Here is a 15530-nt window from a genome sequence, read left to right on the forward strand (position 1 = left end):
TTTTGCCTCTTGTGCAACACGATTCGATTTGCATTACTAACGGGACGAAAATGATAGAAAAAATTCACCCCGTCCCGGCGTCCGTCCCAAAAACATGAACGACATGAAAATATATTTTCTTACAGATTCAATCACGAAAATCAACAGCATGGGATTCCAAATTTTCGCAACGGCCGACCATTTATCATGGTTGAACTTCCTTCCAAGGCGTGCGATAGATAAACATTCCCGGCACATAATAGTCACTAGTACCAGACTAACGCAAAAACGCATGTCCCCAGTGAGACCATGTGTTTTGCGCGGCATGCCCCGAATCCGTCTACCATTGCTGAATGTAGCCCGATTCATAGAGGTCTATTTTGTAAGCATTATTTCATGTACCCCTCAGCGTGAGAATTCCTTGTGCAACACTTCGCTACATTATATGTTTAAGTTTCCCCGGCCCCGCGCACCGCCTACCACCCGCCTTTGATCATGTATGAAGTCGGCGGCAGAGAGAGATCATCAATCAATTTTGACAGGAGTGTCGCGCCAGTCTGAGGAGAAACGATCTCCCGTGTTGTGTTGAAGAATTTGGAGTTTGAAAATATCTGGAATAACTAATGCTAGAATAAACATTCACAAAATCATTGATTTAACTTGTTTTCTGTTATAAAATTTCCTAAACTGCAATTTAACCACTGAGTTTAAGGGAACATGGTGTTTTCCCGATAATCACGTTAAATGTTTATGTCCGGTCTTTCCTCCTCGTAAGCAAACTTCTAGCTTGGCCAGGTGCAAGGCACTCGGGGTCAATGACCTGTAGGTCATATGTAGTATTGAAAGTGACAGAAGTGGCAAATATTGTCAAGAAAGCCCAAAATAAATCGTTCTGAATATATGTATGCCAAAAATGGGAATGTAGTCCTTTAAATATTTGTTCAAGCCACATATACAGCAAATTTCAGGTCATTCGGTTGAAATACCAGGGCGCAGGAGGCCAAGATATGCTAAAAATAGCCTAAAAACCTCAATAAAATCACTTTCAAGGTCAATATCAAAACAAGGAAAAGAACGCACATTGGTTTTTGCCTACATTACCTCTGTACCAAATTTCAGGTCATTTGGTCAAAAAATGACAGAGATGAATCGATTTGAAGATTTGACAGGAGAAGAAGAAGAAGAAGAAGAAGAAGAAGAAGAAGAAACATGAGAGAAAACAATATGTTTAGCCATACTTATGGCTAAACATAAATATTTGCATTCCCTCTGTCTCTCTCAAAAATTGTCAACACTACTTCACAAACTTACTGGGACAGTTTATTTCCCAATTTAAACTGGAAGAAAATATGGAAAGCTCAAGCCTTGAGTATGAAAGAGAATATGTTGAAAGAATTCAACAGCAAATTACTCCACAAAATCCTTCCTTGCAAATTTTTACTCCACAAATGGAACATAGTATATACCATTGGGACCATTTATAGCCCGAAATGTGAGATATGTAACCAAGAAGATAACAACGTACATAATGTTCTTTGAGTGTACAAGGTTAAATGACAACTGGGAAAAAGTTAAAGACTTTCTGAAAATGGCATTAACAAAGATATCAATAATACAGCACATGTACTCTTTGGGGATAACTTACATGTCACCCTTGGCAAAATATGCCATTTATCTAAGTATCTTGGCTCAGCTACAAACTTTTAAGGCAATCTTGAGTCTCTTCGAAAACATAATGTATTACATCTGTATACAACTCAGAGTAATGTTGGTGTACATTTCATTGAACAAGAAGTGTAACATACTATGTGAGAATACAAAATACCGTCAAACAACGACTTACTGTTGTAAAGTAATATACCTGTATTGATTCTGCTGTGATAACAGCACATTGGTAGCTACTCACATGTATATGTATTACTAGATAGCCTTATGCTAAGATGTATTAATTGACATCCACATCTGTATACAACCTTGTGCAATGTTGATATGCATCTCATTGAACCATTGAACTCGAATGTAAAGTTAAAAGAGACTTATAATGTTAACTCTACTATGATACCAAAATTAGTTGCGATTATGTTGTATGTATTAATCACGATTGTTCCACAGCTGATGTGCACCTAACTGAATAAAGTTGGAAAGAAACATCAACGGAAAACCCATAGCAACAAACCCATATCAAGATAGCAAATAAAGTGTCCATCACACACAAAGAAATGGAAAAAAAACCTGCAGAATATTGAAACAAATTCAAAAATGAGAAATATACATCGAATCTGCATGAGCATTGGCATCTTATTTTCCAGTAGTACCTGAAAAAAAGATTTTTGGTTATTCATGAGATAAAGTATGACTATATTTGCCGTGTTTCACTCTCCTTCAGGTATCATCAGCCCACAGAACTGTGCCGATCTGTCAGCCATAGGAATCCAAGCCAGCGGAACTTATCTTGTAGGCCACCCTCAACCATTCCCAGTCTCCTGTGACATGGACACTGATGGCGGTGGGTGGACGGTCATACAGCGGCGGCAGGACGGGTCGGTACCATTCAACAACACCTGGGACGTGTACGTGCAGGGGTTCGGTGACATAAGTGGAGAATGGTGGTTAGGACTGGACAAGTTACACGACCTCACCACACAGACACAGAATGAACTGTACATTTATTTAGAGGACTGGGAAGGAGAGTCCCGATACGCGCGGTACAGTACGTTTTCTGTGGGAGATTCGGACAGCAACTACACGGCAACACTTAGCGGATACAGTGGGGATGCAGGTGACGACTTGACTCCAACTGACGGGAGTGGACGCCATAGCATCAATGGCAGACAGTTTTCCACAAAGGACCAGGACAACGACGACAGTGATTATCATTGTGCATCTATATTTGGACAGGGGGGATGGTGGTATCCCACAAGTTGCGGTTGGGCCTTACTGAACGGACGGTACTTCACGACTTGTTCCACTACAACCCCTCCCTCCTGTAGTACTGCCGACGGTATTGTCTGGAAGTCCTGGAAAACTTACAATTACTCTTTGAAGAACACAACCATAATGATCAGGCCGGTCAGTTTTCCATGTAAGTGTTCGATGAACATTTTCTTGTTGAGTAGAGTCGGGTAGAGCAGATAAGATAAAAACAGACCAAGAGAAATGATTGGGAAATATTAGATGTCATTAGTTAAACATAGATAGATAACTGTTTTGTATCATCAAATCATCACCAATGATTTTGTTTTCTTTCTTTCGTCAGCCTCTTCACTAGACACATGTCAGAATAGAGGAAACCTGACGCTAGGCACGCCGGGAAGTGGAGTTTACAACTGCATCTGTCCGGCTGGATTCGAAGGGACGTTCTGTCAACTGGGTTAGTGCATTGATACATAACGTAGAGAGGATACCAGTATGTTATAAACTTTATGTTTTCAAAACTATCTCAATATGTCTCCTGGTAGAAAACTCCAAAACGGTTGTTGCATATTTTAGACTGTGCTGACAAAAGCAATATTGACGGATAAGCTTTGTGTCTAATCAAATCGAGATGTAAATGGTCTGACTGGCTTCATTACACTATTACCAGGCCTTATGCCTTTTCTGTAGAACTGTAGCCAAGAGGTGTCGATAGTAACATCGATGATGGCTCAGTCTATCATTTTCTCGATTTGATAATAAAAATTTCATCCAAAATTCTCTTTCATCCTTATCTTAGACTACAGATAAAATCCATAGTAAATGTACTTACCCCTGTTTCTGACTTAAGCGTGTAATGCTGGTGAATTTGGACCCGGATGTACCGGTACCTGTCACTGTGCGAGTGGAGGTTCTGTATGTGACGTCATGACTGGAGTCTGCTCTAGTGGAGGGTGTGCTGCTGGGTGGAAGGGAAACGACTGTCAGACAGGTGAGTGTCTTTGTGCATTATTAAACAAAATGATACATAAAACGCTGTGTATTTTAGGATGCTTATGTCAAGATGTACTCAGGCATCTTACAAAGTACGATTTAGCATGAAATGAGCAAAACCATTGTTTGGATGCAAATTAATTTCCCCAAAGCTACAGTCACAAACAGTACATGTAGCCTACATATCATTCAGTGTATGGTAACTACGCCTTTTTCGATTCTTTATACACCCCACACGCATGACAATGTAACATTTTCCGAGCTTAGAAAATAAATAAGCAGTGACAAATGCATGAAATATATATTATGCTTTCGTGAATTGTCTTGGCTGCTTAGAATGAAGGAAAAAAAGAAATCATTATGCAGGAATAGAGTGATGCAACATTTTTCATACTTCACTTTAAAGAGTGCAGCCCCGGTGAGTTCGGTCCAGACTGTACCGGTACCTGTCACTGTGCGAGCGGAGATTCCGTGTGTGAGATCGCGGACGGAGTCTGCTCTAGTGGAGGATGTGCGGCTGGGTGGAAGGGATACGACTGTCAGATGCGTAAGTAGATCAAATCATAATTTGGATTGACGTTAATGAACAAGCATGAATGATGATTTTACTTGATTTTTTTTTAACCATCACAGCCTGTAATCAGAGTGAGTTCGGACCCGGCTGTACCGGTACCTGCCACTGTGCGGGGGGCAATTCCACCTGTAATTCCACCACTGGGGCCTGCTCTGGGGGATGCGCTGCTGGGTGGAAAGGCAACGATTGTCAGACTGGTAAGTAAGGGCTTTTAAGACTATGGAAATTATGTCAAACAGGTGAAGACATGCTTTGCGTGTTTTGTTTTGTTTTGTCTTGTCTTGAAATTCTAGCTGCATCAACTTACGAATTTGGGTCTGACTTAGAGTTTTGTTTAGTTTCAATAAAATGTCAAGTATGGTATTGTACAGTGTTTTTTTACACCTGATTCAGTACATCCGACTTCAACGTTATGTTGAACACAGCGTGATATTGTTCAAATGCATCTCCGACCTTTCAGATGTAGACGAATGCGACACCGATGCCGACAACTGCCACATCTACGCAACATGCTCCAACAGGGAAGGGGCATTTTTAAGGCATACCATATTGTCTGTTAAACGGCATGTTTTGAAGAGATTGTATTCTATTTAACATTCCAGAACAAGCTGGGCTACCTTTGGTGTGGATCATCGTGGGTGCCGTGACAGGCGTTATTGCCATTGGTGCAGTGGGAGCTGCCGTTGTCTGTTTCAGGTACGTGCTTTAGAATTGTTAGGTTTATATTTTTGGTAGATTTGGCATATTACAATAACTCCAAATACGTACCGACAACATTTCTGCACTGAGTTTAATCAAAGCTCTTGTATCCAGGAAAATGTTTCGTCCCCTCTAACACACCATACCATAAGGATTTGTCAGACCCTAAGAAGAAAATGCAAATTCTGTTTAATGTAGTATAACATCTTTACATAATGTAATATGTTTGATTACGCTTAGTTATTGATTAGGTTATTTTGTAATTGTATATTTTAAAATGGTCATTATATCTGATGTTGGATGTACCTCTGTGGGGTGAGAGCTGGAAAAGGCATCATAGCCTGTTCTCCCATTATCCCTTCCGCATTTGTGGTGAATTTTGATAAACAGATAAACAAATGTAAGCTATTGATTGATTTCATTTTTCTTAGATAAAGTAAAAGTAGCTGCGTTTTGGCAACAGTTTGAAACTATTCCGAGCAAATGGTGAACCTGCCTACAGGCCTGCCTACGTGCACAGGCCAGAAACTGGCCCCTTGCTTTCCAGGTGGATCCTCCAAGAAGTCCTGTCCCGTGCCCAAGCCTCTGCTTCCCGCAGGTTTATGCCAGTGTCCTTCACAATCTGGTTTTTCCATAGTGAACAATATTGCTAAAAACCTTTGTGTTTGCAGAAGAAAGAATAAAAGCGTCTCCAAACAAAGAGACGTACCACTGAAAGACATCGGCGATAAGCTATGGACAAGTTGTGCTAGAAACGAAGCATTTGAACCAGAAAATGACGGAGATACATCTGTAAGTATTTCCTAGCTCAATAACATTTGTCGAAGATAGTGGAGCTACTTCAGTAGTGATTTCAATTGCACGATAGCCTTCACTAGTTGGAATCTGATGTCTCGATCAGGCTAAGTTTTCACTTTATCAAAAATGTTGGTGTCTATTTGCATGGTTTATTTGATGCTCTGTCTTTTACAATTCTAACATTTTTGTACCCTCAGATTTCTGAACGTCTGTCAAACCTTACCACAGTTGCAGACGTACAAGCATTTCTGATTGACAATGGCCTGCAAGAGTGTGCAAGAGCTTTCAGAGGTATGATTAACATTCACTATAGAATAAGCGACATATCTTTTTGCTACGTTCTCACATCACCAAATCAACACGTAAAAACATACAATAAAATGCAGTATTTCTTGTTCGATTCAAACAAGGGCAATGTGAGAGTCATAAGAGTCATATGTAATTTGCTGGTACTTGGCATGTAAAATACTGGAGAAATTACTTTATATTTATCTCTACTATATTTATCTAGAGAACGACGTTGACGGAAATGCGCTTCGCCATCTTGATGACGCGATGATGAAGGATCTCGTTCCTATGGTCGGACCCAGAGCGCGACTTAAAGTTTTGCTACAGAACCCCACAGGGTTAGAAATACAGGTATGTTACAGTTCCTGATTTCGTACTTTGTTCGCCTGCTTTTATTCTTGCTTACATTATTGGCTCTACACATATGCTTCAACATTTGTCGATGCAGGTTTCGTCGGTGTCACCAATTTCGACCATCAACTTCTGGGAAATCCCCCGGTCTAGTCTGAAGCTGGGCAGGCGGCTCGGTAGGGGGCAGTTCGGGGAAGTGCGACTCGGAGAAGTCCGCAATCGGGGTGTGAGGACGAGGGTAGCTGTCAAGACTTTAAGAGGTTAAAACCTTTCTAATACTTTCTGGTCTTAAAATATTGACCGCTTAATATTGATTTGATTATGAACTCCCTCAGTCATGGATACATCCTTTAAGATGTTATCAAAATGTCCAGCCTTATTGTTTTGTGGCCTGGCATTTGTATGAACATACAAATATAAGCAATACCATGTAAACGCATGTAGTGACCTGTTGTGTTGTGAATGTGCTTACACAACTTACAATTCAATTTGTTAGACTCTGCGTCTGACAGTGACAAGAAAGACCTGTTGGGTGAACTGGAGATTCTGGTGACTGTTGGTCGTCATGACAACATCATCTCCCTGGTTGGAGCCTGCACCAGAGACAGTGAGTTCATCAAGTTTCTTAACAAGCTTTGAGACTTATTAGGTAAACTTACTTGCTAAGATTATTCATCGTTATTCACACTTATATGTCCCCTCCTTTCGTCTAGATTCTCTAAGCATTGTAGTTGAGTACGCCCCTAATGGCTGTCTGATGGACTGGCTAAAGACCAACTCACCCGAAACAATGAGCGATACCTCGGAGTACAAGAATCAGCCTATTTCTGCTTCTGACCTTCCCATGGAACAACTCATCCAGTTTGGCATCGATGTAGCCGCTGGAATGAGCCACCTAGCGGCTATGCAGGTAAAATATCTTAACAATCATATGTAGTAGCAGTTATAATATATCGAGATTCTATTCATACCTTGCATGTCACATTTGATACACCACATGAAAATGACAAACATTATAATAGATAGCTTTATGATAATTGACAATTATGACAACGTTTCACAGTGTGTTCACCGTGACCTCGCCGCAAGGAACATCCTACTTGGAGAGCATTTAGTGGCGAAGGTTTCTGACTTTGGACTGTCGAGGGACATCTTCGAAAATGAAGAATACGTCAAGAGTACAGCGGTAAGGCTTTGCGAGATCATTATTCAAGAAACGATTCTGACGACCATTCTCTCGATCATAGATTTGGGGGATTTACTAAGCTCTTTCTCTACCAGTCTGTGAATCAGATTTCATTATCTAAAGCACTTAGAAAAATAGTACACATTATCATAGGAGCTCTCGAGTTTTGTAATAGAGATGTAAAATTGTATTTTAAAAGTTATAATTATGCTTGGAATCATATGAACAGTTGTTTTTTTTGCTATAAGCGTTATAAATCTTAATAGAATGATTAGGACTACAGCTGCCATGATTTTCCTATTTCAGGGCAAGCTACCGTTGCGGTGGATGGCCTTTGAGTCCCTGTTCTACAATGTGTACACGACTCAGAGTGACGTGTGAGTTTGAGCATTTTCTATCTCCATTACCATTGTCTGTGACAATACCAGTGAAAACTGTATTCTAGGGGTCTTACATACATGCATATGTCTCAATAACACAGGATAGTAACCCTTTCAGTAATGAACTACCACACAATTATTGCATGATGCTAGAAATGATTCTGATATATATCCTAATATTATGTGTTACCATACTATGACACAATAATTATCACTTTTAACCAACTGTGTATGAGTATGATACACATTATTCTCTAAAAGTTTCTTGCTTTCTATTCTGTAGCTGGTCGTTTGGTGTTCTCTTGTGGGAGATAATGACCATGGGTATGCATGTACTTTCATTTCTAATTTCAAAATGATAAATGTATTGTTGTCTGAAACTTGTCACAGAAAATCGGGAATATATCAGAGACAGGAACACTTGGAGAAAAAAACTGTTGAATTAGTCCGAAAGGATGATAATTTTGATGATATAAACATTTAGTCGTGACGTTCTCAATGTTCTATATTTTCGTCGTTACAATGTACACATTTAGATTTGATTTGGATTTTGAATTTGGTATAAAATGTTCACCTTCTGTGCAGGGCATCCGCCATACGAAGGGATGAAGGGTAAACAAATGATGGATATGATCAAAGATGGAGGCAGGCTGGAGAAGCCATTGCACTGTCCCAAAGAATTGTAAGTATACCTTCATCAACCTCTTAATTATAATGTGTCGGTAATGATAAATGAATAGCAAATACATTTTAAACTCTGCAACATGCATCACTTGTTACTGCTAAAGAAATGCTAAAACGGGGTACTTTACAAATGTACCTGCACAGCTTCGCCTTGATGGAGGGCTGCTGGAAGACCCTGCCAGAAGACAGACCAACCTTCCCTCAGCTGAAAACTAACCTGGAAAGGATTATTCAAGAACATAAGGTAACATTCTATGCATATCTATTCCCTATTAGTCTGTTCATGCACATTATGTCTGCATGTTTTCTGCCATTGGTATAGTAGATGATCGTTTACCGTCCTTCCCATAGATTCATCTTTGTAATGATGCATCGATGCCACCTAGCCTGTATCACGTCAAGTCCACTGATCATAATTTTGGAATTACACATAAAATCTATGTTTCTTGCTTGATTTTCTTCTGTTCAGATGTACTAAATTGCCTCTTTTTCTCCCACCAGACCTACACTCCACTCCTCCATGAATAGGATCTGAAACGGATATAAATCGAAAGCATACTGTTGTACTGTTGTCAACAGAGCCATTTGAAGAAGATATATCAATACATGGTAAAACATGTAGTACAGGAAGCTTAAAGGGTGATATGTCAACGTTACAGGCATCGAGGAAATCATTTAGAACATTTCAAAATGTCTTATACTTTGTCTGCATACGTAAAATGTAGGCATTACCTTTGTTGGGTTGTGGACTTCTTACTTATAAACTATTCACATTTCTACAAATACGTATGTATTCTAAACGTACTCTGTTGGGTTTTGTTGTTAGGCAAATGTTTGCTGAGATTTTCTGACTGTACCATGCAATTGCATTGTGACGTCAATTCTATACCAAGTAGAGTCCGCTTTGCTTCCGCCGATTTACTAGTAGTAGGCCATTTTTTCTGTCAATGCAATGTATTATGGGAATAAACCTGGATTATTGTATGATTTGAAAACTGTGTGATTTTTGAGTCAGTCAGTACTGATACTGTACAAACTACACCATTAAAATACCCAGAAAACGATCTGCCGGCTATTTTTACGTCTTACGCCAATTGTTTTACATCCGTATAAAAACCTCCGGAGAATAGCTTATGAGCCTTGACATGCCACAGTATAGAAACTATAAGTATTTGATGCATAAAGCGAGTGGGAAAGCGGTATTCCTGTTATTAGTCGAGTATATCTCGCAATTGCTCTCCCTGTAAAGCAACAGTTCGTTCTAGTTAATGATTAACCCCTATAGCACCTGCAGTCTTTGATCTTTACCGTATTTGTCTAATGTCGTCATTGGCGGCCATACTGCGTGACCTCAGGAGGATGTTACTACAGTAAAACTTGCCTATGTGTAGGAATCGTGGATTCTAGCTAATGGTGACCATTTTCAGTGGTACGCAGAGTAGTTGCCTGCTAATACAGAAAACTAGGAGGCCAGTATCATAGTAGAACGTCCTATCTACAACTGACATGGCTTTTTGTGCTCTGGAGTTTGGACTGATTCTTGCATGTGTGGTCGCCCTCTCTGCAGGTGAGTTGTTTTTCTTTATTGAGTTCGCAGCAATCACACTCAAACAACGAAATTTCAATTTTGAATAGTGGGCTATTACAGGGTCATACCACTTTCAGGTAATACGCATATCTGTTTATACTAATAAAGAGCATGAAAAGCTTAAAAAGCACAGCAACAACTAAGTTTTATTCGTGATATAGATCATTATTACACTGCTAACAGGGTAGTCAAAAACATGGCGCTTTTTACTAATATCTGCCGTCTGTTAAAAACTAATTGAATGCTGTGCTGATCCTTAATAACAATGTTGTCGTTCAATATGTCACTTCGATGTCAACGCTATGTCATGATATTGAAGTACATGAAGTTGCCGTCTCTCATGGTAACAAAAAACATGTGCCCATACAGGTTTCGTCCCGCTGGACTTCTTTGACCACTACGACGGCTATGCTCTCAGTGGACATAACAATGAGGTAATACCCGGGATCACTCCGGCCAAATGTGCAACTTTATGTCTACAGGGAACTACAACCGTTCCCATAGGAACCTGTCTGTCTTTCGACATCGACAACAATGGAGCAGGTGCATGTATCCTGAGCACGGCTAGCAAAGACACAAACCCCTCGGATTTCATACAAGGAAGTCTGAAAACTAGATACGACTACTATCACAAGCAAGGTACGCTACCTCCTACCTGTATATCATTTGATAGATCCGAGAGGCTATTTATCCTCTTGTGGAAAACAAAATGTGACGAGGATTTTATTCGTCGAAGAAACGTTGTTCCCTGTTTATGTGCCACCCATATTTACATTTGAACCACATTTTGAAAAAGGATGTGCTTATTACTTTTTGAATCAAATTTTCTTTTTGGTGCAAAATACCGTTAACAAACTTTGCTTGTCATAGCAAAATCGATCGAAGGTTATGTAATGGCAAGTAGAAACTGACTTTACCCCTGTATTCATATAAAGCTATGGACGTTCTCCTGTGTATTAAATCATTCCCATTTGAATGTTTTGATCAGACATGCTTCAGTTCTTCGATTTCCACGACGCAAAAGGCTTAGATGGCCACAACGATGCAACAATCTCCTCCGTCAGTGACCCTGGCGTCTGTGCGCTGCACTGTATCCAGGGATACGGTAGTGTAGCAGCCGGGAGCTGTAGGTCCTTTGACATGGACAACAACAACAACAGATGCATTCTTAGTGTGAGCAACACAGACACTCCTGGTGCCTCACTTGCTGACAGCAACCCGGCGAGCAGATTTGACTACTATCAACGGAAAGGTATGCTTGTGGTGTTGAACCATCCGGCCATTTTCTGATGCTACTGCTCTACAGAAAATATTCCTTTGTATATAACAGCAATGACCATGATATGTTTACGTAGTGATCCAAGTATCCAACAAAGGGCAATGTTATAAAATTGATTGAATTCAAACACAAGTCTATACGTTTAATGTTGTCCGTAGAGATTGACTTCTGCGCCGCTGCTCCCTGTGTGCATGGAACCTGTACAAGTGAACTGGACCGGTACAGCTGTTCCTGTGATACTGGATGGGAAGGGACTGATTGTGATACAGGTTAGTGTTGTCTGTATGAACCAATAACCGCAGCACGGACTTGAACACAGCTGCAAACAATGAAACTCGGTTTCAGTAATGATTTTCATCGGAACTTTAGTTGTTTTTTTTCTCTTTGCTCAGATGTTATTAAACTTCGATGTACACTAGCAGAGTAATCTTATTCAATTCTTTTTCTCAGCATCTTTTGTCATGTAATTTACAATTCCTTTCTTTAATGATTCGATAAAATCCGAAGACTTGCTAACATAATTTTCTGAATATACATTAAGTTCGATGAACTTGTTTCTCTATAGATGTAAACGAGTGTTCTCCAAACCCCTGTACTAACGGAGGAAGCTGTACTCAAGGCTCCCCTGGAATCTACAACTGTACGTGCACGGCCGGATGGACAGGGGACAACTGTGAACAGGGTGGGTAACATTACATTACATTACATTGTGTAAACAGTTCTTCATGTCCACTCTGCTGCCTATAGTGTTTTAACATGTTTGAATTTTTCACAATGCTGTGAAGGGTTTAAGTTGAGTCATATTTCAGATATCAACGAATGCGTCCCAAACCCCTGTGCTAACGGAGGAAGCTGCACTCATGGCCCGGAGGCATCAGGAACCTACAGCTGTACTTGTACGGCCGGGTGGACAGGGGACAACTGTGAGCAGGGTGGGTAAACGATTTGGGGTAGCTTTCATAGCAAGATACAGGGGGTTACTTTATTTTGTCCATTTGGCAGGTAATTTTGGACTTCATTATTGCATAAGAGAGTCTGTCGTTGAATTTGATTTGGGAATGTTTGCTTGGGAGGGGACGAGGCAATTTTGGAAGGACCCATTTTCCCTCAATGGCGATTTCAGAACAGCCAATTTTGCACGGGGATGTAAATAACTGACGTTTGAATACTAACTGCTTTCTTATATCAATTACATCAATGCTTGCTAAGGTTAACTGCGATTAGTTCAGGGAATGTCTTTGTCCTCAGATATCAACATTAACGAATGTGACCCGAACCCCTGTACTAACGGAGGGAGCTGTACTCAAAGCTCCCCAGGAACCTACAACTGTACTTGTACGGCCGGGTGGACAGGGAACAACTGTGGACAGGGTTAGTGATGATTGAATTCTTTATAAACTTGCATGTAAGTTCAAACAGCTCCAGAACTAGCTTTAGTAGTTCCATTTGTGGTCAGAGGCCCATTCAAAATTGTAAAACATACATTGTGCAAGAGAAGGCTTACAGACATGGATAGCCAAACGTTTGTTTATGAATTGCCTCAGGACAATGGCAACTTGAACTTCTGCAAACTTTTAGACAGTATATATTCAATGGATAACTATATTTTTTACAAAGACTTTGACCAACGTTCTTCCACACATATGCATGTTTGCTAAGGATTTGGTATATGTACCCATCCATTGGAAATATAAAGGGACAGGTTCCAATGTTTCTACCTCTAGCCTGCAGCACTGGTGAGTTCGGCCCCAACTGTGCCAACACCTGTCACTGTGCGGACGGAGATTCAGTTTGTCCCGCCGACACCGGAGTCTGTAGCAGTGGAGGGTGCGCCGCTGGGTGGGAGGGGGCCAACTGTCAAACGGGTAAAGACCTCACGAGGCTCACGTCATGTTTTGTTTCTGTTTCAATTTGGCATTTTATAATGACAAGCAATAACTTGCCTCTTTGGGCTCTAATTTTGTATTTTACTTTACATATTGCAGCTTGCATACCCGGCAAGTTCGGGCCCGGCTGTTCAGGTACCTGTCACTGTGCGAGTGGAGGTGGCGTGTGTGACGTCATGACTGGAGTCTGTAGTAGTGGAGGGTGTGCTGACGGGTGGGAGGGGAGCAGTTGTCAAATAGGTACATATATATCCATATTTCAGTAAAATAATTTTTCTCTTTTCACTTCACTTAATCAGCAGAATTATTTGCAATTGAATAAAATGATTTTCCCAAACCTAGCCAAAATGAACCCTCTTGTTTGCTACTAAACCTTTAGTGTGATTCTAAGAAATAGTTGTACATTTGAGATAGCTACCTGATTTATATTTACTAGTAACACTTGTGAAGACACCAGAGGTTGCAATTGTCAAAGAAAAGTTGTCAGAGCTTTCAGGGATCGGGGATAGTACTGAGATATTTACGTAATCTACATTGGAAATATTTACGTAATCTACATTGTTCACATTATGTACATCTTCAATTTTACAGCATCTGATGTGGACGAATGCAGTACCGATGCCCACAACTGTCACATCTATGCAACATGCTCCAACACAGAAGGGTCCTTCAACTGTTCATGTAATGCAGGCTACCAAGGAAACGGTACATTATGCACAGGTTAGTTATCAGACATTGATCATGATGTATGAACATTATTTGGCCAAGTATCTTATCCATTGTCATGCAACACTTTGAATTCATGCTAAAACTATTGGAAACCATTTGATTTAATTCTAAACCTGCATATTTTCAACCGTTAAACATAAATATTTCCAAATGCTCTTTCTTACAAAATTGGGTACATTTCTTCCTAGAACAAAAGACAACTGGTGCACCAATGACAGGGATCATCGTGGGTGTTGTGGCAAGCGTGCTTGCCATTGGCATAATTGGCGTCGTCGTGTTCTATTGCAGGTATCTGACATGATCTTTTGTTTTTACTTTATTTATGCAGATATAATGTATACGTTTAGACATCAACAATGTATTGGCACTGATATTGAACATTTCCATGTTTAAGAAAATGTTAAAATGTGTATCCTGACATGTTGTGACTTTTCAATTGTTATCAGATTAATGTAATAAGAGTTTTGTACGACACGAAGATGACAATAACATTTCGGGCAGTTGTATTAAACATTGTTTTTTGTTCAGCAAGGTAACAAAGATGAAGTAGCATTGATACATACTAGTATACAAATACACTAGTAAACAAACAGTTACATACAAAGAATCTACTATGGGAAAACATAGCACTAAGTGAGCCGTCGTGGCCCTTCCCTCAAAACATAGCATTCTTTAATAGCCTTTTGTCTATTGTGAATTAAACCAAAATATTGTACATGTCTTATAAGCAGCCAAAGAAAGGTGACAATGAACGCAGAGTGATGTCTGTTGCCAAATAACTTTTTTTATTGCAGGAGGATGAAGAAAAAAAGAGTGCCAGATCAAAGGGAAATGCCACTGAATGACATCAGCAATAGGCCAGAGACATCTGGTGATAGAAACTTGACATTCGATTTAGAAAATGGAGAGAGTACAGAGGTAAGTATTCATTGAGTAAATAATGACTATTGTTCTTCTTGTTGTTGATCTCAGTTGCAATCTCCTTCAATCGGTTTCTTCCAAACAGGACACATTTTGATATATCATCATTTTATATGGACTGCATTGTAAACCATTGATTCATATTGTCATCATCATTCAGACAGCCGTGCTTATTCCTCTTTCTGTTCCCTCAGCAATCTGCACGTATACCAAACCTTATCACAATCAAAGACGTGCAAAAATTCCTGAAAGACAATGACCTACAAGAGTGTGCAAAAGCTT

General features: G+C 40.0%; 1 protein-coding gene across 1 annotated transcript in view; it reads left to right on the forward strand.

The window, feature by feature from the left end:
• The window catches only part of LOC136445209 (fibroblast growth factor receptor 1-like), a 33104-nt gene that overhangs the window by 13625 nt on the left and 3949 nt on the right, over positions 1-15530 (forward strand). The window lies entirely within an intron of this gene.

Source organism: Branchiostoma lanceolatum, chromosome 11 (genome assembly GCF_035083965.1).
Source record: "Branchiostoma lanceolatum isolate klBraLanc5 chromosome 11, klBraLanc5.hap2, whole genome shotgun sequence".
Taxonomy (NCBI): Eukaryota; Metazoa; Chordata; class Leptocardii; order Amphioxiformes; family Branchiostomatidae; genus Branchiostoma; species Branchiostoma lanceolatum.